The following is a 24193-nucleotide window of genomic DNA, read 5'->3' on the forward strand; positions in this document are numbered from 1 at the left end:
CCCTGTGAATCAAAGCACGCCAGGCCTCCCTGTCCATCACCAACTCCCGGATTTCACTCAAACTCATGTCCATCGAGTCGGTGATGCCATCCAGCCATCTCATCCTCTGTTGTCCACTTCTTCTCCTGCCCCCAATCCCTCCTAGTGTCAGGGTCTTTTACAACGAGTCAACTCTTCACATGAGGTGGTCAAAGTATTGGAGTTTCAGCTTCAGCATCAGTCCTTCCAATGAACACCCAGGACTGATCTCCTTTAGGATGGACTGGCTGGATCTCCTTGCAGTCCAAGGGACTCTCAAGAGTCTTCTCCAACACCACAGTTCAAAAGCATCAACTCTTCAGCACTCAGCTTTCTTCACAGTCCAACTCTCACATCCATACATGACTACTGGAAAAACCATAGACTTGACTAGATGGACCTTTGTTGGCAAAGAAGTATCTCTGCTTTTCAATATACTATCTAGATTGGTCACAACTTTCCTTCCAAGGAGTAAGCGTCTTTTAATTTCATGGCTGCAGTCACCATCTGCAGTGATTTTGGAGCCCCAAAAAAGAAAGTCTGACACTGTTTCCACTGTTTCCCCACCTATTTCCCATGAAGTGATGGGACCGGATGCCATGATCTTAGTTTTCTGAATACTGAACTTTAAGCCAACTTTTTCACTCTCCACTTTCACTTTCATGAAGAGGTTCTTTAGTTCTTTGCTTTCTGCCATATGCGTGGTGTCATCTGCATATCTGAGGTTATCTATATTTCTCCCAGCAATCTTGATTCCAGCTTGTGCTTCTTCCAGCCCAGCGTTTCTCATGATGTACTCTGCATATAAATTAAATAAGTAGGGTCACAATATACAGCCTTGACATACTCCTTTTCTTATTTGGAACCAGTCTGCTGTTCAATGTCCAGTTCTAACTGCTGCTTCCTGACCTGCATACAGGTTTCTCAAGAGGCAGGTCAGGTGCTCTGGTATTCCTGTCTCTTTCAGAATTTTCCACAGTTTATTGTGATCCACACAGTCAAAGGTTTTGGCATAGTCAATAAAGCAGAAATAGATGCTTTTCTGGAACTCTCTTGCTTTTTTGATGATCCAGAGGATGTTGACAATTTGATCTCTGGTTCCTCTGCCTTTCCTAAAACCAGCTTGAACATCTGGAAGTTCACAGTTCATGTACTGCTGAAGCCTGACTTGGAGAATTTTGAGCATTACTTTACTAGTGTGTGAGATGAGTGCAATTGTGTGGTAGTTTGAGCATTCTTTGGCATTGCCTTTCTTTGGGATTGGAATGAAAACTGACCTTTTCCAGTCCTGTGGCCACTGCTGAGTTTTCCAAATTTGCTGGCATAGCGAGTGCAGCACTTTCACAGCATCATCTTTTAGGATTTGAAATAGCTCAAGTGGAATTCCATCACCTCCACTAGCTTTGTTCATAGTGATGCTTTCTAAGGCCCACTTGACTTCACATTCCAGGATGTCTGGCTCTAGGTCAGTGATCACACCATCGTGATTATCTGGGCTGTGAAGCTCTTTTTTGTACAGTTCTTCTGTATTCTTGCCACCTCTTCTTAATATCTTCTGCTTCTGTTACGTCCATACCATTTCTGTCCTTTACTGAGCCCATCTTTGCATGAAATGTTCCCTTGGTATCTCTAATTTTCTTGAAGAGATCTCTAGTCTTTCCCTTTCTGTTGTGTTCCTCTATTTCTTTGCATTGATTGCTGAGGAAGGCTTTCTTATCTCTCCTTGCTATTCTTTGGAACTCTGCATTCAGATGCTTATATCTTTCCCTTTCTCCTTTGCTTTTGGCTTCTACTCTTTTCACAGCTATTTGTAAGGCTTCCTCAGACTGAAATTGAAGAAAGTGGGGAAAACCACTAGACCATTCAGGTATGACCTAAATCAAATCCCTTATGATTATACAGTAGAAGTGAGAAATAGATTTAAGGGACTAGATCTGATAGACAGTGCCTGATGAACTATGGACGAGGTTCGTGATGTTGTACAGGAGACAGGTATAAAGACCATCCCCATGGAAAAGAAATGCAAAAAGATTCATGTCAGTGTATGGTTAAAACCACCACAATATTGTAAAGTAATTAGCCTCTAATTAAAATAAATTAATTAATTAAAAAGAAAAACTAATTAGGGAATACTATGTAGCTATCAGAGAAAACGAGCTAGTGCACATGTATACAGAAGTCAAGATATATATATATGCAGAAAAGGTGTCAAGTATAATAAATATATGAAATTATAAAAGAGAAAAAAAAGCAGCAGCATCTGAGAATGGAACTGAGCCATATCAGCAGAGGAAAGTCTGGTCTGACAGGTTGGCAGGGCTCATCAGAAATATGTGAAACTGAAATTCTGAATACACAAATCCACAGGATTTTATGTTGCAATCCGTGTTATGAACTCTGCCTGCCAAGAAAGGTGGGTCTCTCAATCCTATAGGAAGGGAAATTGCTCAAATTTTCTTCATGTCCTTGATTCAGCAGCCTGCCTTAGTAACTTTTCCTGGGCCCTGACAAATAGAGAAGTGATAACAGGTTTTTAGGTGTGATTACTTTACCCTATAAGAAGCCATGGAAGCACACTGATCCCTATCGTGGAACTGGGCCAGCCTCTTCAACACAAATGCCTACTTCCAACTTCCATAGGCTCTGTCTAATAATTCTTTTTTTCTCTCCATTGCCCACCCATATCTGCTGCTCACCAATGCTTTCCCGATCATGTAGACATATCCTGCAAATTACCTCCTACTTAATTTGAACTTTGGTTCTCCAACTTTAGTTAGAATAACTTGTATCACAGATTCCTAGACTTTGATGACAGTCACACAGGGAGGTGAAATTTTATCCAGCCCTCCCTGCTGATTCTGATGCAGGTGTCAGAGGCTACAGTTATTCAGAAGATCAACACCATCAACGTAAGTTATCTAACTCTCTGTACACATCTATGGGCATCTCTTTCTTTACATCTTCTAATTTCATCCTTGTTGCTTTTCTAAGAGGAAGAAGTTTCTCTTAGAAACTGTGAAACAGGCTGTTTCACACCCCCTAGTGCGGGGGTGTGAAAACAGTCAAACTCTCCATCTCTATTGAATCATTTCCTTTTATCTACTAAACATGGGTCTAACTTAATACAAGAAAATTCATTGTATGCCCAGGCTGTTCCCAGAGCTACCCTCTAGTCCTCTCATTTCATCATCAACATTCTAGAGCAGTGAGTACACTCCTGCTTGTTCCCTTTCTTGCTTGCATTCCCTCCTCATTGCTGTACAGAATGGTTTGTATTCCATAGGGTTCTGTTGGTGGTTGGAACTTATCCCTATTTTTGTAGTGGACTACATACTAAAGAGAATAACAGACAGCTCCAATAAAATCAGGGCAATTGAGTTTGTGTTCCCTGTCTTAAAGCTGACTGATTATTCTCTAAGAAGGCAGTCTTCCTTCCTTGAGTTTTAACCTTGAAAAGAAACACACATCTTGAATGTACTATACTCCCAATTTTATTGGTGTGGTTTAAAAAAAAACCTATGTATTTTATTATTTTTATCTACCTCATTCTTCAGAATAGCTCAGAATTGCTGTATACTGTATGAATGGAAAACTATTAAATAACAACTGAAAAATAAGAAAAATGAAACTGACCAGTCAATAAATCATTAAGCATAGAAATGATTAATATATCATGAATATGAACATATAGTAGACAAACACAACACAAAGCACAGAAATACAGCACATTTGACAAATGAATTTAATATGTGGTAGTAGAAAGTTGATGAAATTTTTTAAATTAATTAATAGACAATATCAAGATAAAGTGTTAGTCACTTGGTCATGTTCGACTCTTTGCAATCCCAAGGACTAGGGCTTGCTAGGCTCTTCTGTCCATAGGATTCTCCAGGCCAGAATACTGGAGTGGGTTGCCATTTCCTTCTCCTTCTTATGTCAAGATAAATAGTTAACAGTTTGGAAATTTGAGGGGAAACATATTTGTACTTGACAAGAAAATTTCAAAAAAAAAAAAGATGGGATAAATATTTAAAGTCTATATTAAAGAATACAAGAAAAACTAAAGAAAACAACCAAAATCTTATCATTTACAAAGTACTTTTTCCAAAGAAAAATACTGACAAAATTATGTTGAGATGTGAAATTTCATTGCCATGAAAAATAAGATAAATGAAATAAAAGAGGGAATGACTCCAAAAAATATGTTCAGCCAACATGACAAACAGAATGTTAATGTTGATAACATTATGAAAGAAAGTATGAAAGAAAGTGTGAAACATTAAGAAAGAAAGTAGCTCAGTCATGTCCAACTCTTTGTGACCCCAAGAACTATAGACCACCAGTCTCCTCTGTCCATGGAATCTCCAAGCAAGAATACTGAATTGGATAGCCATCCCCTTCTCTAGGGGAACCTTCTGACCTAGGGATCAAACCTGGGTTTCCAGCATTGCAGGTGGATTTTTTTTTTACTGTCTGAAGCCACTAGGGCAGCCACCAACATGAAAATGGACAAAAACAGAAAATCTGAACTGAAATTCATAAAATATTCAGCTTCAGGTTGCCAGTCAAGATGCAAACTGAATAGAATCAGAGAAGATTAAAGGTCCAGCTCTCCTCTCCTACAGCAAATCTCTAGAAATGAGAGAAAAGACATTATTAAAAATCTATATTTATTCTAAAAAAAAAGAAAAAAGAAAGCAAACCTTGAGTGAATTCCCACATCTGGAATACTTCTGAAAACAGAAAGCCTACATAAAAAAAGCAGAACATAAACTAATTTGCCAAGCATTGCTCTAAAAGTTAGCTGTGCCCTATGCCTTAAGGCAGGAGACCCTGGAGAAGGTAGGTGTCTTGGAACAATCAACAAGGTTATTATTCAGATTATGGAGCAGCAGGAACATGTAGGCGCATTGAACCCTAAAATCCTGCACTGGCCAATCATCACTGTGTTTAGTGAGGAGGGAGTGTCGATCTCCAGGGAAGGGCAGTGGCTGCGTGCATAGATGATAGCTGGCTCAGCCTATGGGAAACTGAAGCTTCTTTTCAACTCATACAGTATTGGCAGCCAGACTTATACCAGGCTTTACACTGATGGGTCAAGAGAGAGATCTATATATTATGACATCTGAGAGTCACCTTGCCACTTTTTTTTCAACTGAAACTGAAGCCCACTTGTCGACAGGTCCAGTCTCTCACAGAGCTCCAAACAAGAACAGATACTCAAGATGAGAAGATGCTGAAAGGAAGTCTTTAATATGAGGGCTAGAGAACAGAATGGAAGAAAAAAAGAATTCAGAAAAGGCCAAGATCAGAAGACTCTTGAAAGTCCATAATTTGTTTAGAAATAGTAATAATTATCACACCTATGTACTAAGATGGGGATGCTATAAAATGAAAGAGAACATTTAGGTAGAAAGAAAGAGCTACTGGTAATTAACATACATAATAACAGATGGATTCTGGTAAAGGAAAGCCCCAGAAAGTCAGCGTACACAGCAGGCTGAGAAAGCCATCAATCAGATTCTAGTGAGAGAAAAGTTTCTAAAAGGATGTCTCAACAATAAAAAAGAGCCCCTGATAGATTACATGCTGGCAGTAATGAAAGAAGATTTGCAGCTCTAATGAGAGTCTGGAGATGAATTAGTGACTGTTGCATCAAAAGTCTTTATTCACTTTGGGGAAATATTAAAAAAGTTGAAAGTGAAAGTCACTCAGTCATGTCAGACTCTTCGTGACCCCATTGACTATACAGTCCATGGAATTCTCCAGGCTAGAATACTGGAGTGGGTAGTCTTTCCCTTCTCCAGGGGATCTTCCCAACCCAGGGATCAAGTCCTGGTCTAGCGCACTGTAGGCAGATTCTTTACCAGATGAGCCACAAGGGAAGCCCAGGAATGCTGGAGTGGGTAGCCTATCCCTTCTCCAGCAGATCTTCCCTACCCAGGAATCGAACCAGGGTCTCCTGCATTGTAGGCAGATTCTTTACCAACTGAGCTACCAGGGAAGTAGCATTAAAAGTTGAACCGAATATTAAATATTTGTAATAGTTTTTTTTTTTTTTTTTTTGATCTCAGATACGAACAGAACTTAGACACTAAGGTAAGCACTGACCATTGATTTGATTGTGATATATCTGGATTGAGAGATCAGGAAAGTATAAGTGTATGGGGGGCTGGAGCAATGCTGTGAGGAGCACTTTAAGAGAGGAAAAATCTTAATTTTCCAAAAGAAATCAAAAGATAAATGGAAAAAATTTTAAATTACAATTAATCATGTGGCTTTAAAATGTGAGAAGAGAAAAATCAGCTAGAGAAGCTGAAGGCTTTGGAACATTTCTTGAGGGAGTATATGACAGGAGACTGCTGCTTTCTGTATGAAGCTTTGTCATATCATTTGATCTTGAAAACTGTGTACACATTTTGGTAAAATTAGAATCTAAAGTTTTTAAATCATAAAAATATGAAGTAAAGAATATACTGCTTTCAACTTAAATCATTGAGGCATTTTTAAAATCAGGATTTTAGTGCTTGCTATCACCAAATGAGACGTTAAGAAACAGCCTTTCTGTGGAGAGTAAGAACAATTGTGTACAGAGTAGAGAAGTACCCAATTATGTGACAACCTTTGTGTAATAAAAATTGTTTAAAGTTAAAAAAAAAAAAAGAGACACTGATGTATAGAACAGTCTTATGGACTCTGTGGGAGAGGGAGAGGGTGGGAAGATTTGGGAGAATGGCATTGAAACATGTAAAATATCATGTATGAAATGAGTTGCCAGTCCAGGTTCGATGCACGATACTGGATGCTTGGGGCTGGTGCACTGGGACGACCCAGAGGGATGGAATGGGGAGGGAGGAGGGAGGAGGGTTCAGGATGGGGAACACATGTATACCTGTGGCAGATTCATTTTGATATTTGGCAAAACTAATATAGTTATGTAAAGTTTAAAAATAAAATTAAAAAAAAAAAGAGAGAAAAAAAAAAAGAATATATATGTGTGCAACTGAATCACTCTGCTGTATAGCAAAAATTAACACAACACTGTAAATCAACTGTACTTCAATAAAATAAATTTTAAAAACATAAATGAATGTATATTCATCCAAAGAACAATACCACCCAAAAAAGTAACAGTCAAGAAACTTTATGCACCTAACCAGATAGTTTCAAAATACACATAGCAAAACTAATTAAAATTCAGATAGATATTCACAAATTCACGTTCATAATCCTTTAATTTTAAACTATTATTTTTAAACATGAACAGAAACATTCTAAAATGATCAGATATTATGTCAGAAAAGAAAACATAGTATGATATATATGTATACACAAATATATTAAAATAATTACCACCATTCAGTCCAGATCATCTGATCAAAAATGTAATAAAATGAGAAGTCAACAATAAAAATACACATCAGTTCAGTCAGTTCAGTTGGTCAGTTGTGTCCGACTCTTTGCGACACCATGGACTACAATATGCCAGGCTTCCCTGTCCAATACCAACTCCCAGAGCTTACTCAAACTCATGTCCATTGAGTCAGTGATGCCATCTAACCATCTCATCCTCTGCTGTCCCCTTCTCCTGCATTCTCTCTTCCCCAGCATCAGGATCTTTTCCAATGAGTCAGTTCTTCACAGTAGGTGGCCAAAGTACTGGTTTCAGCTTCAGCATCAGTCCTTCCAATGAACATTCAGGACTGATTTCCTTTAGGATGGACTGGTTGGATCTCCTTGCAGTCCAAGGGACTCTCAAGAGTCTTCTCCAACACCACAGTTCAAAAGCATCAATTCTTCAGCACTCGGCTTTCTTTATAGTCCAATTCTCACATCCATACATGACTACCGGAAAAACCATAGCTTTGACTAGATGGACCTTTGTTGGCAATCTGCTTTTTAATATGCTGTCTAGGTTGGTCATAGCTTTTCTTCCAAGGAACAAGCATCTTTTAATTTCATGGCTGCAGTGACCATTTGCAGTGATTTTGGAGCCCCCCAAAATAAAGTCTCTCACTGTTGTCCTTGTTTCCCCATCTATTTGCCATGAAGTGATGGGACCAGATGCCATAGAAAACATATTTTAAGAGGAAACTTGTCAACTTTTACAGATTACATAATTACCTATTAAAATATATAAGAGAACCAACTGAAAAATTATTTAAACCAAAAAAGACTAGATAAACTTCTAAAAATCCATAGTTAAACTTCATGGATAGAGGTGAAGTTCATCAGCTTGATAAAGAATATCTACAAAAAACCTTATACCTAACATCATACTTTATAGTGAGAAACTGGAAGCTCTCCCACTAACATCAGGAACAAGTCAAAGATACCTTCAAGTCAAGGATCTCCCCACTACTTTTCAACATTATCCTGGAAGTCACTGCTAATACAATTAGATATGAGAAGTAAGTAAAAAGTACACAGATGTGAAAGAAATAAGCAAAACTGTCTTTGCAGATGACATATATAGAAAATCTGAAAGAACAGAAGCTGATGGGACTAATAAGTGATTATAGCAAGGTTGCAGGATTGCTTTCCTATGCACCAGTAATAACAAGTGGAATTTGAAATAAAAAACACAATACAATTTATACTAGTGAGAGAGTCATTTCCTAGGCAGGTTGATAAGGAATCTAGGGGTCCCCAAGCAGAGAGGGGTCTGGAATTCTCAAGGAAGAAGAAAGGACAAACTTTTTTTTCCCTTCTGTACATTCCTTAGGATTATATAACAATAATGTATCCTGCCTAAGGACAGTCTCTGGATTAAATCTTCTGGCTAATTCTGTTATCTTAAAATGTAAATTATGGGAGTAGGTCTGGTGAGGTCTTTACAACCTCCAGACATTCTTCAGATTCATTGGAGAGTATATAACTTCATTGCTAACACTAGCAAGGGGGTACTCTTTCTGCCCCCTTCTGATGCCTATGTCAGAAGCTTTCTCTATCTCCTTTATACTTTAATAAAACTTTATTACACAAAAGCTCTGAGCGATCAAGCCTCGTCTCTGGCCCCGGATTGAATTCTTCTTCTCTGGGGGCCAAGAATCCCGGTGTCTTCGCGTGATTCAACAACAACCTTTCATTAGTTTCTGCTGTACAAAAACACAAATCTTGGTTTTCTGAATGTTGAACTTTAACCCAACTTTTTCACTCTCCTCTTTCACTTTCATCTAGAGGCTTTTTAGTTCTTCTTCACTTTCTGCCATAAGGGTGATGTCATCGGCATATCTGAGGTTATTGATATTTCTCCTGGCAATCTTGATTCCAGCTTGTGCTTCTTCCAACCCAGCGTTTCTCATGATGTACTCTGCATATAAGTTAAATAAGTAGGGTCACAATGTACAGCCTTGACGTACTCCTTTTCCTATTTGGAACCAGTCTGTTGTTCCATGTCCAGTTCTAACTGTTGCTTCCTGACCTGCATACAGGTTTCTCAAGAGGCAGGTCAGGTGCTCTGGTATTCCCATCTCTTTCAGAATTTTCCACAGTTTATTGTGATCCACACAGTCAAAGGCTTTGGCATAGTCCATAAAGCAGAAATAGATGCTTTTCTGGAACTCTCTTGCTTTTTCCATATCCAGCAGATGTTGGCAATTTGATCTCTGGTTCCTCTGCCTTTTCTAAACCAGCTTGAACATCTGGAAGTTCACAGTTCACATATTGCTGAAGCCTGGCTTGGAGAATTTTGAGCATTACTTTACTAGCGTGTGAGATGAATACAATTGTGCAGTAGTTTGAGCATTTTTTGGTATTGCCTTTCTTTGGGATTGGAATGAAAACTGACCTTTTCCAGTCCTGTGGCCACTGCTGAGTTTTCCAAATTTGCTGGCATATTGAGTGCAGCACTTTCACAGCATCATCTTTTAGGATTTGAAATAGCTCAACTGGAATTCCATCACCTCCACTAGCTTTGTTCGTAGTGATGCTTCCTAAGGCTCACTTGACTTCACATTCCAGGATATCTGGCTCTAGGTGAGTAATCACACCATTGTGATTATCTGGGTCATGAAGATCTTTTTTGTACAGTTCTTCTGTGTATTCTTGCCACTTCTTAATATCTTCTGCTTCTGTTAGGTCCTTACTATTTCTGTCCTTTATTGTGCCCATCTTTGCATGAAATGTTCCCTTGGTATCTTTAATTTTCTTGAAGAGATCTTGTGTTATTTACTTGCTTTTTTAATATTTTGGATCAACTACCATGTTCATAGTTGCTGTCATTTTTCTATCTCTGTGCAGCTGTTTACCAGCTATTGCTTCCTTTTTCTCTGTCAATGAACACTGATTTTTCTGTTAATTTATAATACCTTCCTCCTCTGCACCTTCTCAACCTACAGGGGTGTCTCTTCCACAAGAAATATTTTACCAGATGGCAAACAACACATCATAAGAAGCTATTCTCTTCATATACAGTACATACTAAAATATGCCCTAAGAAGGCAAACTTTAAAAATATTTTCAGGGTAAAGCTTTCAAACCAAAACTGAGGATGTTGCTAGAGGATGTTCCTCTTAAGAGAGAAATGTAGGACAGGCCTTTAAGAGATGGATATATTTGAACTGAATTTTGAAGACTGAGCAGAAGTTAGCTATGTATATGAAATTGAAAAAAAAAAAAAAAAAAGAGCATTTCTGCCTGAGAGAGCAGCATGGGCAAAGGAACAGAGGGAGAGAGGGGGTTCTGGGAAGTGCAAACAATTTAATATGATGGAGTGTTAGCACCTTGGGAGTAGCTAGAGTTGAAGCTAGCATGGTGCACATATGTGCATGCTAAGTCACTTCAGTTGTGTCCAACTCTGTGTGACCCCCATGGACTGCAGCACTCCAGGCTTCCCTGTCCTTCACTATCTCTTGAAGTTTGCCCACATTCATGTCCATTGAGTCAGTGATGCCATTCAACCATCTCATCCTCTGTTGTCCCCTTCTCTCCCTGCCCTCAATCTTTCCAAGCATCTTTCCAATCTTTCCAATGAGTCAGCTCTTCCCATCAGGTGGCCAAAATATTGGAGCTTCAGCTTTAGCATCAGTCCTTCCAATGAATATTCAGGGTTGATTTCCTTTAGGATTAACTGGTTTGATCTCCTTGCAGTCCAAGGGACTCTCAAGAATCTTCTTCAGCACCACACTTCAAAAGCATCAATTCTTTGGTGCTCAGCCTTCTTTATGGTTCAACTCTCACATCTGTATATGACTATTGGAAAAACCATAGCTTTGACTATACCAGCCTTTGACAGAAAAGTGATGTCTCTGCTTTTTAATAAGCTGTCTAGTTTGGTCATAGCTTTTCTTCCAAGGAGCAAGCAGCTTTTAATCTCATAGCTATAGTCACTGTCTGCAGTGATTTGGAGCCCCAGAAAATAAAGTCTGTCACTGTTTCCACTTTTTACCCTTCCATTTGCCATGAAGTGATAGGACTAGATGCCATGCTCTTAGTTTTTTTCAGTTGAGTTTTAAGCCAGCTTTTTCATTCTCCTCTTTCACCCTTATCAAGAAGCTTTTTAGTTCCTCTTCACTGCCAATCAAGTTTGAGACTTTACTCATAAGGAAAAATGGAGACTAATTAGCACTCATCACTCTGTGAGTAAGATGATGAGGGTGTTACCCCCAGAGCTACAGGAGAAGGAGAAGCTGCTCTTGCTGACTGAAAGGGAGTGAAAAGTGCTGGTCACTGGAAAGCAGTGGAGGTCTATGATGCAGTGTCCATGCTGATTTAGTGTGAATTCTGTACCAGTTGTCAGATTTCTGTCCCTCTAAGGTGTGTCAGTGGTTTCGGTTCTTGTGGCTCTTACAATGATATGTAACACAAGAAGAGAAGGTTGTCTGAGGGGAAAGATTATTACCCAGTTTTGAACCTGCTGAACTCTGGGCACAGGATCACCCAGAAGAACAATGCGCCAACCCAGGAAAATATTGACAAATCATAGCATTTAAATGGTGGGCAATGTGGGTAGAAATTATAGCAAAAGGTATGATGGGTAGTGAGGTAAGGGGACACCAAGAATGGGATCAATAACAGAAGAGAAATGAGTTTCAGAAGTTTGTCAACAATGGTAGATGCTGAGGAGAGATCATGCGAAATGAAGATAGAAAACGCTACCTGGAGATTCAACAACATACCCGTTTTCGGCAGCATCAGCTATTTTAGTAGAAATCAATCTAGATCATGGGTTGAAAAGTCACACGTCCAGGGCCAAGCTAATTAGGAAAATATGTAAAGGGACAAAGAATCAGACAAGAGGGAGTGGATCTGAAAATGGAATGTACATGTCCAATTTAAAAGGATTTCTAACTAAAAATAAAAAGTAATGGCTAAGTTAATGTCATGCAGACCAGGTCCGACCCAATGATAACAGCTCAACCCTCAAAACTTATTCAAAATTCTGAATGACAATGACACCATGGAACTACAATCCCTTGAGGCAGATGAAAAAACAAATATAGTAGATATGGTCTCTTTTTTATGATGTTAGTGATAGTCTCAGATAAGAAACAGGAAGACCTATAATCAAATTACAGAAATAATAAATTCTATCATAAGATGCTTGTTTAACACATGTTATCCTACTTAAGCCTTGTAGTAACTCTATGAAAAGGGCATTGCCTGTTTTCTGCTATGGAGGAAACTATGGAGTGAGTGGTTAAGTATTCCAGCGAAGTTTCATAGATGGAATGTATACAGTAGGCTCCAGATTTCAGCTCAGCTCAATCTGACTCTTGATTTAACACTCTTTCAATTACACTGTGTAGCTTTTCCTTGATGGAAACACAGATCCTTCCTGCACTGATTGGAATTCATTCCCATGATCTAGCATATACTCCTTCTCATGTTCTCATGGATTTGGTCCACATTACTCTCTTTATTACGCTTGTCTTCATCCATTTCCTCCCACTGGCCCATTTCACCCACATGAGCTCTTGACCAAGTCTTCCTCACTGAAAACCAACTAATAACAAACAAAAATTTTCTCAAGAGTATATCTTTCTCTAGCTGCTTCTAGATCTCTTTCCTTCCATCCATAACTGATTTCTTCTTATCTCAAGTCACTCATACTCTGGGAATATTCATTCACTTTCATTTCCCAAACTAGGATTATAATCAGAGATCAGATCAGATCAGATCAGTCACTCAGTCATGTCCGACTCTTTGCGACCCCATGAATCGCGGCACTCCAGGCCTCCCTTTCCATCACCAACTCCCGGAGTTCACTCAGACTCATGTCCATCGAGTCAGTGATGCCATCCAGCCATCTCATCCTCTGTCGTCCCCTTCTCCTCCTGCCCCCAATCCCTCCCAGCATCAGAGTCTTTTCCAATGAGTCAACTCTTCACATGAGGTGGCCAAAGGACTGGAGTTTCAGCTTTAGCATCATTCCTTCCAAAGAAATCCCAGGGCTGATCTCCTTCAGAATGGACTCGTTGGATCTCCTTGCAGTCCAAGGGATTCTCAAGAGTCTTCTCCAACATCACAGTTGAAAAGCATCAATTCTTCGGCACTCGGCCTTCTTCACAGTCCAACTCTCACATCCATACATGACCACAGGAAAAACCATAGCCTTGTCTAGCCGAACCTTTGTTGGCAAAGTAATGTCTCTGCTTTTGAATATGCTGTCTAGGTTGGTCATAACTTTCCTTCCAAGGAGTAAGCGTCTTTTAATTTCATGGCTGCAGTCACCATCTGTAGTGATTTTGGAGCCCCAAAAAATAAAGTCTGACAGTGTTTCCACTGTTTCCCCATCTATTCCCCATGAAGTGATGGAACCAGATGCCATGATTTTCGTTTTCTGAATGTTGAGCTTTAAGCCAACTTTTTTACTCTCCACTTTCACTTTCATCAAGAGGCTTTTTAGTTCCTCTTCACTTTCTGCCATAAGGGTGGTGTCATCTGCATATCTGAGGTGATTGATATTTCTCCCAGCAATCTTGATTCCAGCTTGTGTTTCTTCCAGTCCAGCGTTTCTCATGATGTACTCTGCATATAAGTTAAATAAACAGGGTGACAATATACAGCCTTGACGTACTCCTTTTCCTATTTGGAGCCAGTCTGTTGTTCCATGTCCAGTTCTAACTGTTGCTTCCTGACCTGCATACAAATTTATCAAGAGGCAGGTCAGGTGGTCTGGAATTCCCATCTCTTTCAGAATTTTCCACAGTTTATTGTGATCCACACAGTCAAAGGCTTTGGCATAGTCAATAAAGCAGAAATAGATGCTTTTCTGGAACTCTCTTGCTTTTTCCATATCCAGTGGATGTTGGCAATTTGATCTCTGGTTCCTCTGCCTTTTCTAAAACTAGCTTGAACATCAGGAAGTTCACGGTTCACATATTGCTGAAGCCTGGCTTGGAGAATTTTGAGCATTACTTTACTAGCGTGTGAGATGAGTGCAATTATGCGGTAGTTTGAGCATTCTTTGGCATTGCCTTTCTTTGGGATTGGAATGAAAACTGACCTTTTCCAGTCCTGTGGCCACTGCTGAGTTTTCCAAATTTGCTAGCATATTGAGTGCAGCACTTTCACAGCATCATCTTTTAGGATTTGAAATAGCTCAACTGGAATTCCATCACCTCCACTAGCTTTGTTCATAGTGATGCTTTCTAAGGCCCACTTGACTTCACATTCCAGGATGTCTGGCTCTAGGTCAGTGATCACACCATCGTGATTATCTGGGTCATGAAGATCTTTTTTGTACAGTTCTTCTGTGTATTCTTGCCATCTCTTCTTAATATCTTCTGCTTCTGTTAGGTCCATACCATTTCTGTCCTTTATCGAGCCCATCTTTGCATGAAATGTTCCTTTCGTATCTCTGATTTTCTTGAAGAGATCCCTAGTGTTTCCTATTCTGTTGTTTTCCTCTATTTCTTTGCATTGATCGCTGAAGAATGCTTTCTTATCTCTTCTTGCTATTCTTTGGAACTCTGCATTCAGATGCTTATATCTTTCCTTTTCTCCTTTGCCTTTCACTTCTCTTCTTTTCACAGCTATTTGTAAGGCCTCCCCAGACAGCCATTTTGCTTTTTTGCATTTCTTTTGCATGGGGATGGTCTTGATCCCTGTCTCCTGTACAATGTCACGAACCTCATTCCATAGTTCATCAGGCACTCTATCTATCAGATCTAGGCCCTTAAATCTATTTCTCACTTCCACTGTATAATCATAAGGGATTTGATTTAGGTCATACCTGAATGGTCTAGTGGTTTTCCCTACTTTCTTCAATTTAAGTCTGAATTTGGCAATAAGGAGTTCATGGTCTAAGCCACAGTCAGCTCCTGGTCTTGTTTTTGCTGACTGTATAGGCTTCTCCATCTTTGGCTGCAAAGAATATAATCAATCTGATTTCGGTGTTGACCATCTGGTGATGTCCATGTATAGAGTCTTCTCTGGTGTTGTTGGAACAGGGTGTTTGTTATGACCAGTGCATTTTCTTGGCAAAACTCTATTAGTCTTTGCCCTGCTTCATTCTGTATTCCAAGGCCAAATTTGCCTGTTACTCCAGGTGTTTCTTGACTTCCTACTTTTGCATTCCAGTCCCCTATAATGAAAAGGACATCTTTTTTGGGTGTTAGTTCTAAAAGGTCTTGTAGGTCTTCATAGAACCATTGAACTTCAGCTTCTTCAGCATTACTGGTTGGGGCATAGACTTGGATTACTGTGATATTGAATGGTTTGCCTTAGAAACGAACAGAGATCATTCTGTCATTTTTGAGGTTACATCCAAGTACTGCATTTTGGACTCTTTTGTTGACCATGATGGCCACTCCATTTCTTCTGAGGGATTCCTGCCTGCAGTAGTAGATATAATGGTCATCTGAGTTAAATTCACCCATTCCAGTCCATTTTAGTTTGCTGATTCCTAGAATGTCGACATTCACAATTGCCATCTCTTGTTTGACCACTTCCAATTTGCCTTGATTCATGGACCTGACATTCCAGGTTCCTATGCAACATTGCTCTTTACAGCATTGGACCACTTGCTTCTATCACCAGTCACATCCACAGCTGGGTATTGTTTTTGCTTTGGCTCCATCCCTTCATTCTTTCTGGAGTTATTTCTCCACTGATCTCCAGTAGCATATTGGGCACCTACTGACCTGGGGAGTTTCTCTTTCAGTATCCTATCATTTTGCCTTTTCATACTGTTCATGGGGTTCTCAAGGCAAGAATACTTAAGTGGTTTGCCATTCCCTTCTCCAGTGGACAACATTCTGTCAAATCTTTCCACCATGACCCGCCTGTCTTGGGTTGTCCCACGGGCATGGCTTAGTTTTATTGAGTTAGACAAGGCTGTGGTCCTAGTGTGATTAGATTGACTAGTTTTCTGTGAGTATGGTTTCAGTGTGTTTGCCCTCTGATGCCCTCTTGCAACACCTACCGTCTTACTTGGGTTTCTCTTACTGTGGGTGTGGGGTATCTCTTTACGGCTGCTCCAGCAAAGCGCAGCCATTGCTCCTTACCTTGGATGAGGGGTATCTCCTCACCACCGCCCTTCCTGACCTTCAACGTGGGATAGATCCTCTAGGCCCTCCTGCGCCCACACAGCCATGGCTCCTTGGATGTGGGGTTGGTCCTCCTGGCCACCACCCCTGGCCTCGGGTGTGGGGTTGCTCCTCCCAGCCGCTGCCCTTGACCTCGGGCGTGGGGGTGTGGGGAAGCTCCTCCCACCCGCTGCCTCTGGCCTTGATTGTAATAGGGTCGAAAATACCATCTTAACAACAGACACCAGAGTCTCTTTTGGAAAGATAATTCCCTTTGTTTAAGTGGTGCTAGAGAGGACTCTTGAGATTCGCTTGGACAATAAGGAGATCAAACTAGTCAATCCTAAAAAACATCAACCCTGAATATCATTGGAAGGACTGATGCTGAAGCTGAAACTCTAATATTCTGGCCATGTGATGCAAATAGCTGATTCATTGGAAAAGACCCTGATACTGGGAAAGATTGAGGGCAGGAGGAGAAAGGGACAGCAGAAGATTAGATGGTTGGATGGCATCACCGACTTAATGGGCAGGAGTTTGTGCAAACTCAGGGAGATAGTGAAGGACAGGGAAGCTTGGCATGCTGCAGTTCATGGGGTCACAAAGAGTTGGACGTGACTTAGCAACTGAACAACAAGTTTAGAGGTGCTTTTGGGTGTTAAGGTTATATTTTAAGAATAGGTCCTGGAAACAGAAAGGAAAATAAGTAACCAACCTCTCCTCATATGTAATTAAGGGGAATTTGGAGGTGGAGAGAGCCAAAGGGTGAGATGAAGGGAGAACTTAAGAAAGGAATAAAGAGTAACAACACCCTGAGAGGCTAGTGAGTAGCTGTAATACACCCAGTGGGACCTTCTCAGTGACAGGTACTGAGAAGAATTGTCCTTCAAATACTTTTACAAACAGAAATGTCAGATGTTTCCTCTTTATATTCTTTGCTTGAGAGTTTTTCAGTGTTTCTGCTCTCTTACCTCTAACCTTCTATAGATTTTGCTACTTGCATAATGCCTTTGGGAACAGTTATTCTGGAAAAGCTAGGGAAAGAAAGCTTTCATCCATGTCTACACTGATGTGAAGCAGAAAGAGAGGAACAGTCGCAGGAAATCCTATGAGGAGACAAGTAAACTAAAAGTAACTAAAGGAAATAGGTAATTGTAATAAACAATGGTCTAGTAAATTTAAGCTTATGGAAATTCCCAAAATAATGGGGACAGCAATGAACTCTGGCAAATTCAGGGTAGGAGTTCCAGGTCAATCTGAAAAAAATTTCAATGCATAGTTGACCTCTACTCACATTTAAATTCATCTGATGACTTCATCCCTTGAAAGAGGAAATGGCAACCCACTCCAGTATTCTCGCCTGGAAAATCCCATGGACAGAGGAGCCTGATGAGCTGCAGTCCAAAGGGTCACACAAAGTTGGATACAACTGAGCGCACATGCACTGATAACTTCCTAATCTCAGGCTCCAGTCCAGCTGTCAAACATTTTAAAATTAAGTGTCAGAATAGCATAATGGTTAAGAGTGTAAACTCTGAAACCCTAATACCTACATTTGAATCTCATATCTAGCACTGTGAACTTGGCCAAGTCTCTTAAGCTGAATACACTATAGTTTCTTCATCTGTAAAATAGAGATACTAGTTGTATCTAGCTTACAGGCATGCTTTATTACATGAGTTAATACTTGCAATGTATTTAGAGCAGTATCTGTCCCATTGTCAATATTCAACAAACATTAGCGTTCATTACTACAACCAATAAACTGCTGGCAACTTCCACTTTGATTCATTTACACACTCAACACTTATTTTTTGAGTACCTGTTACGTGCCAGGCATTGTTCTATGCAATATGGGAGACAGTGGTGAATATAAACAAAGTCATTTTTGCTCTCTAGGAGCCTGTATTTGAGTGAGAAGAGACAACTAATAAGCAAAAAATGAACACTATGTGGGGGATTCCGTAAAGAAAATAAAGGAGGATCATAGGGAAAGAGAGGGTGGCATGCTGCTATTTTATTTAGTGACATTTTAGCAGAGGTCTGAAGAAAATGAGACAGCATGTCCTGTGGAGATCTACAGGAAGCATCTCAAACTCAGCATCCTCCTTTCATTATCTTTTGCAATGACCATGTTACTTATGTGAACAAATGGTACAACCAACTATCAATGACTCAACCCAGCCATAAAACATACATTCTTCCCCTTCTTGAAGCTTCTGTACCCAATTGGTCACTATTTTCCTTTTTATAACATCCTTTGAGTCTACTTTCTTATCTCTATTACATACAGATTGAGCCACATGAAATGGACATTTTATAGATTAAAAATAGTTGAATATGGGTATGTGCTCGCCCATTACTTACATACTTATGCATATATATATAGGTATAGTCAAAGCTATGGTTTTTCCAGTAGCCAGGTATGGATATGAGAGATGGACCATAAAGAAGGCTGTGCCAAAGAATTGATGCATTTGAACTGTGGTGCTATTAAAGACCCTTGAGAACTTGGACAGCAAGGAGATCAAACCAGTCAATCCTAATGGAAATCAACCCTGAATATTCACTGGAAGGACTTACACTGAAGCTGAAGCTCTAATGCTTTGGCTACCTGATGTGAAGAACCAACTCACTGGAAAAGGCCCTGATGCTATGGAAGATTGAAGGCAAAAAGAGAAGAGGGCAGCAAGAGGATGAGATGGTTAGATGGCATCAGTGACTCAACTGACATGAGTTTAAGCAAACTCTAAGAGATAGTGAAGGACAGGTAAGTCTGGTGTGCTGCAATCATGGGGCTGCAAAGAGTCAGACATGACTTGAGCAACAGAACCATGTTCACCAAGCTCCAGAGCACACAGGAGGACTATATCCCAGAATCCCTTGTGGCTGGGTAGAGCCACATGATGTGTTCTGGACAGAACTGCTGTATAACACCACTGAGCAACGGCCCTCAAATCTCTCTCTAATACTCAATATTTTCTGCCCTAGTCTTTCTTTTGTCAGTAAGACAGAATAAAGTAGACATAGTCACGGATTCCATGGCTCTAGGAAAATGGTGGAACTACTGTGGAGAAGTTTAGGTTCATAAATGACAACATGGAATTGATCCCTTCCCCTTCCTCAAATGACCTCAAATTATATTTGGATGGGAAAGGTTATATTATTGTATCAATAAAGATTTGGAGTAGTTCATTAGAGCAATTAGCACACCCTAACTAATGTATATCCTCAATGCCACAGTTTTATTTCAGATCATCATATATCCTCCTCTGTATCATAGCAACAACATCCAAACTGATCTCTCAGTTTCCAGTCCATCCTTCTCAAGGCTCCCCAAGGCACTGTCCCAAGTCCCAGTGTGATCATATCACGGAGGAATTCTTCAATGGTTTGTCCTTAGCTTGTCCAACCAATCTGGATATTCAAAACCTTTCATGATATAATCCCTGTCTATTTCTCCAGCATCTCTTTTTGCTATCACCATCAGCACTCTTTGCTTTTGCTCAGGCCAATTACCTGATGTTGCTCAAGCGGTCCACACACACTCATGCCTCCAAGCCATTGTACATGCTAGCTTTCTGTCTGAAGTGAACACCCCTATTGCCCTGCTAATTTCTACTAATTTTTCAGGACTCAACTCATAGCATCTGCTAGAGAAAGTTTTCCAAGACCCCAAGCCTCGATTAGGTAGCTAACTTTTAGCACCCTTCTAGCACTTTAGTTTTATTAAGGTACTAATTACCTTGTCATGTAATCTTCTCTTTATGTTTCCTTTACTGAATTCCTTCAGAAAAGGCTAATATCTTTTATCTCTGTGTTCCCTAAGCCAAATACTGTGCCTGACACAGTGCAAGCATTCATTGTGAATAAATGCATACAGGAATCAATGAATTTCTAAGCACATTTGCATCTTTGTCACAGAATGTATTTAATCCATTCCAAAATATTCTGCAGAACAAAATGTCTTTTTTTTTTTCCAGGAATACTAAGAAAATACAAGAGATACTTCTGATTGCCTTCACATTTGTCAAGCAACATTTTCTTTCACTAGCTTTTATGCAAACTATTACCCTGCTTTACCAGAAAATGGGTAATTAGAAACTGAATAACACACTTAAATACAAATCTCTCATTAGAAGCTGGTTCATTTTCCTGTAAAAAGAATATGATAATTCTTGACAAACATCAAACTCTCTAAGAATCAAATAATCATTTTTCAATCTCAGGAACCATTTAGAAAAATTTCATTGTTTTCCAGGACAAATAAAATTGTTTTTATTTTTCTGATCAAAGTTGTTCTTTTGTGGCTTCTTTTGTAGTTCTCAGAATAACAGTTCTATTCATTTCTCTAAATTTCCACATTTAAAGCCTGGGCTTCCCAAGTGGCACTAGTGGTAAAGAACCCATCTGCCAATGCGGGAGACATACAAGACACAGATTTGATCCCTGGGTAAGGAAGATCCCTGGAGAAGGAAATGGCAACCCACTCCAGCATTCTTGCCTGGAAAATCCCATGGACAAAGGATCCCAGCGGACTGTGGTCCACGGGGGTCACAAAGAGTTGGACACGACTGAAGGGACTTAGCATGCATGCAATAAACACTTTACTTGCTTCACTGCTTTCCATCTTTGTGGGAATTTAATGCCACAGTAAATTTTAAAAACAGATATTGATTTCTTTTAAGATATAAAATTAAGTGAGGTATATTCTAATCTGTGGAATACGACCATATAAGTAACAATATATGGCAATGTTGGTACAAAACAGTAATAGTGTATTTAAAAAAATAGATTCCATTTTAAAAGCCAACAGATTTTGCTATATTTGTATCTCACGAAGATTTTAATACAGTAATGGGCTTCCAATTATAGACAGGGTACTTTAAGACTACACACTCAGTCTCTTCCTTGCTTAATGCCTACTATGCAACCTCAAGCAAGTTACTTCATCTCTTTATGCCTCAGTTTTCCTTCTCTGAAAAAAGATGGAAATGACAAGAGCACTTGTCATAGTTACAGGGTCACTGTGAGGTCTAGCTGAGTTCATATGTATGATATGAAGAGTGTCTGGCACATTAGAATTCTACAATTTTTTCTCTTTCGTCATTACCACCATCATCATCATTACTATCAACATCGTCATCATCACCACCATCATCACCACGATCACCATCATGATCATCATAATCACCATTATCATATTCACCATCATCACCACGATCACCATCATCATCATCATAATCACCATCATCACCACCATCACCATCATCACCACCATCATCATCACCACCATCATCATCACCACTATTAACACTGCCATCAGCATCAACATCATCACCAGCATCATCATCGTCATCACTGTCATTATCTTTCTACCTCTTTTCTCTGCAAGAACAAGTGATGAAAAACTGATTCTTAAAGAACTCAGAGAAAGCAAATATTACTGCCAAAGGAACAAGTTATAAATGAACAGAAAAGCTACTTCCTAGGCAGGATATGGCTGGCAAAAGTTTATATAGGCATTACTAGAATACTGAAGTGAGTATTAACTGTACATTTGTCAGTTTTTATTATTTTGTGGAAAAAAATTAAATACATGACTGATATTCAAACTGTCAATGAACACTTGGAAATAACAAGAAAAGAATAAGTCTAAGGGTCAGTGAAAATGGTCAATGTCAGGTAATTTGTCAGAGATTTATTGAGAGCAAAAAAGGAATATGAAACAATCTTTTCTATAATCAAAAAGAGAAAAGCTAAATATCATCAGAGTTTTATGAAAGAATGAGATTTCTCCAAAATACAATAAAATGTAGCATCTCTATTTATCACGAAGAATGTATTTGTGCCCTCCAAAATGTAATTTAAAAGTTAATGGAACCACTTGTACGAACACCTTTAATGTTTATTCTAGGTATCACATTTACTTACTTAATGATATATTTCATTATTTGATTATTTAGTTTAAAAATCTGTCAATAAAATCACTGTCATAAATCTAAAGTAAATAATGTCTTAATGTCATTGAATATGAATGTGTTAGTCGCTCACACATTAGTCCAACTCTTTGTGATCCCACGGATGGTAGCCTGCCAGGCTCCTCTGTCCATGGAATTTTCCAGCCAAGAATACTGGAGTAGGTAGAGTCTTTATTTCTTTGATTACTTCTCAATCAAAAAGTTAGAAGATAACTTGGATTTTTCTTTTATGGTATAAACTCAACTCAAACTGAAAATCTGGGAAGAGTCCAAAGAAAGGGATCTTTTCCCTCTAGGAATCTGGGGGCGGGGGTATAGAGGAGGATAATCAGTTGAACTTAAGAGCCAAGAAATAGTTAGGGGAGGGGCACTTGATATCACTGTGCAGTCTACTGACTGATCCAAAGAAACAAAGACTTCATGTTCTACTCGACTTTGGATGACTTTGCAGATTGAATGCTAGATACTACCACCAAAAGATATGACTAATTTGGGGAGATTTCTTCATGAGAATTTTTTAAAATGAAATTATTATCAACTAATCATTTACAAATCCCAAAAGCCACCAGAGAGTGTGTTTAATAGTCATGGGAGAGCTAATGGAAATATCCCACTAGCTGTGCCACCTGTACCTTGCAAAGATTACTTGTACAGGCAGCCACGAGACATGTCAGGGTGTCCATGACTGATCTGCAAAGAACACTCATTGTATTTGATGTGGTCATTACATAGAAAGGTCATTATCTCTAAAACATAATCAACTACAAGACTTAACTTCCACTGAACCTTTCTAATCCATTCTTGTGTACGATCATTTGATCACTAGGGTTTTGTGCTACTCAGCAAGCTTGTTCTACTTCTGAAAATCAAGACAGAATGCTGGTTTGTATATAATCACAACACGGTAGGTCTAAAATTGTGAATGAAAAGGTCTGTGTAGGAAGTAAGCTCTGTATAAACTCTACAAAATGATTACTGAGAAGCTTGGAATTCACAATTAACTAAACTCATAAACATTCAGAAAACTAAGATCATGGCATCCGGTCCCATCACTTCATGGGAAATAGATGGGGAAACAGTGGAAACAGTGTCAGATTTTATTTTTTTGGGCTCCAAAATCACTGCAGATGGTGATGGCAGCCATGAAATTAAAAGACGCTTACTCCTTGGAAGGAAAGTTATGACCAACCTAGATAACATAGTAAAAAGCAGAGATATTACTTTGCTAACAAAGGTCCGTCTAGTCAAGGCTATGGTTTTTCCAGTGGTTATGTATGGATGTGAGAGTTGGACTGTGAAGAAAGCTGAGCACCGAAGAATTGATGCTTTTGAACTGTGGTGTTGGAGAAGACTCTTGAGAGTCCCTTGGACTGCAAGGAGATCCAACCAGTCCATCCTAAAGGAGATTAGTCCTGGGTGTTCATTGGAAGGACTGATGCTGAAGCTGAAACTCCAATACTTTGGCCACTCCATGCGAAGAGTTGACTCATTGGAAAAGACTCTGATGCTGGAAGGGATTGGGGGCAGGAGAAGAAGGGGAAGACAGAGGATGAGATGGCTGGATGGCATCACCAACTCGATGGACATGAGTTTGAGTGAAATCCGGGAGTTGGTGATGGACAGGGAGGCCTGGCGTGCTGTGATTCATCGGGTTGCAAAGAGTCAGACATGACTGAGCGACTGAACTGAACTGAACTGAAACTCATAAACATATACTCGGGA

At 39.5% G+C, this 24193-nt stretch overlaps 1 protein-coding gene and 1 non-coding gene across 2 annotated transcripts in view; both read right to left on the reverse strand.

Moving 5' to 3' along the window:
- The window catches only part of ST8SIA1 (ST8 alpha-N-acetyl-neuraminide alpha-2,8-sialyltransferase 1), a 164077-nt gene that overhangs the window by 4783 nt on the left and 135101 nt on the right, over positions 1-24193 (reverse strand). The window lies entirely within an intron of this gene.
- On the reverse strand, positions 5951-6022 carry TRNAC-ACA. The gene has a single exon. It is a non-coding gene; the product is annotated as a tRNA-Cys (tRNA).

Source organism: Bubalus bubalis, chromosome 4, assembly GCF_019923935.1.
Source record: "Bubalus bubalis isolate 160015118507 breed Murrah chromosome 4, NDDB_SH_1, whole genome shotgun sequence".
NCBI lineage: Eukaryota > Metazoa > Chordata > Mammalia > Artiodactyla > Bovidae > Bubalus > Bubalus bubalis.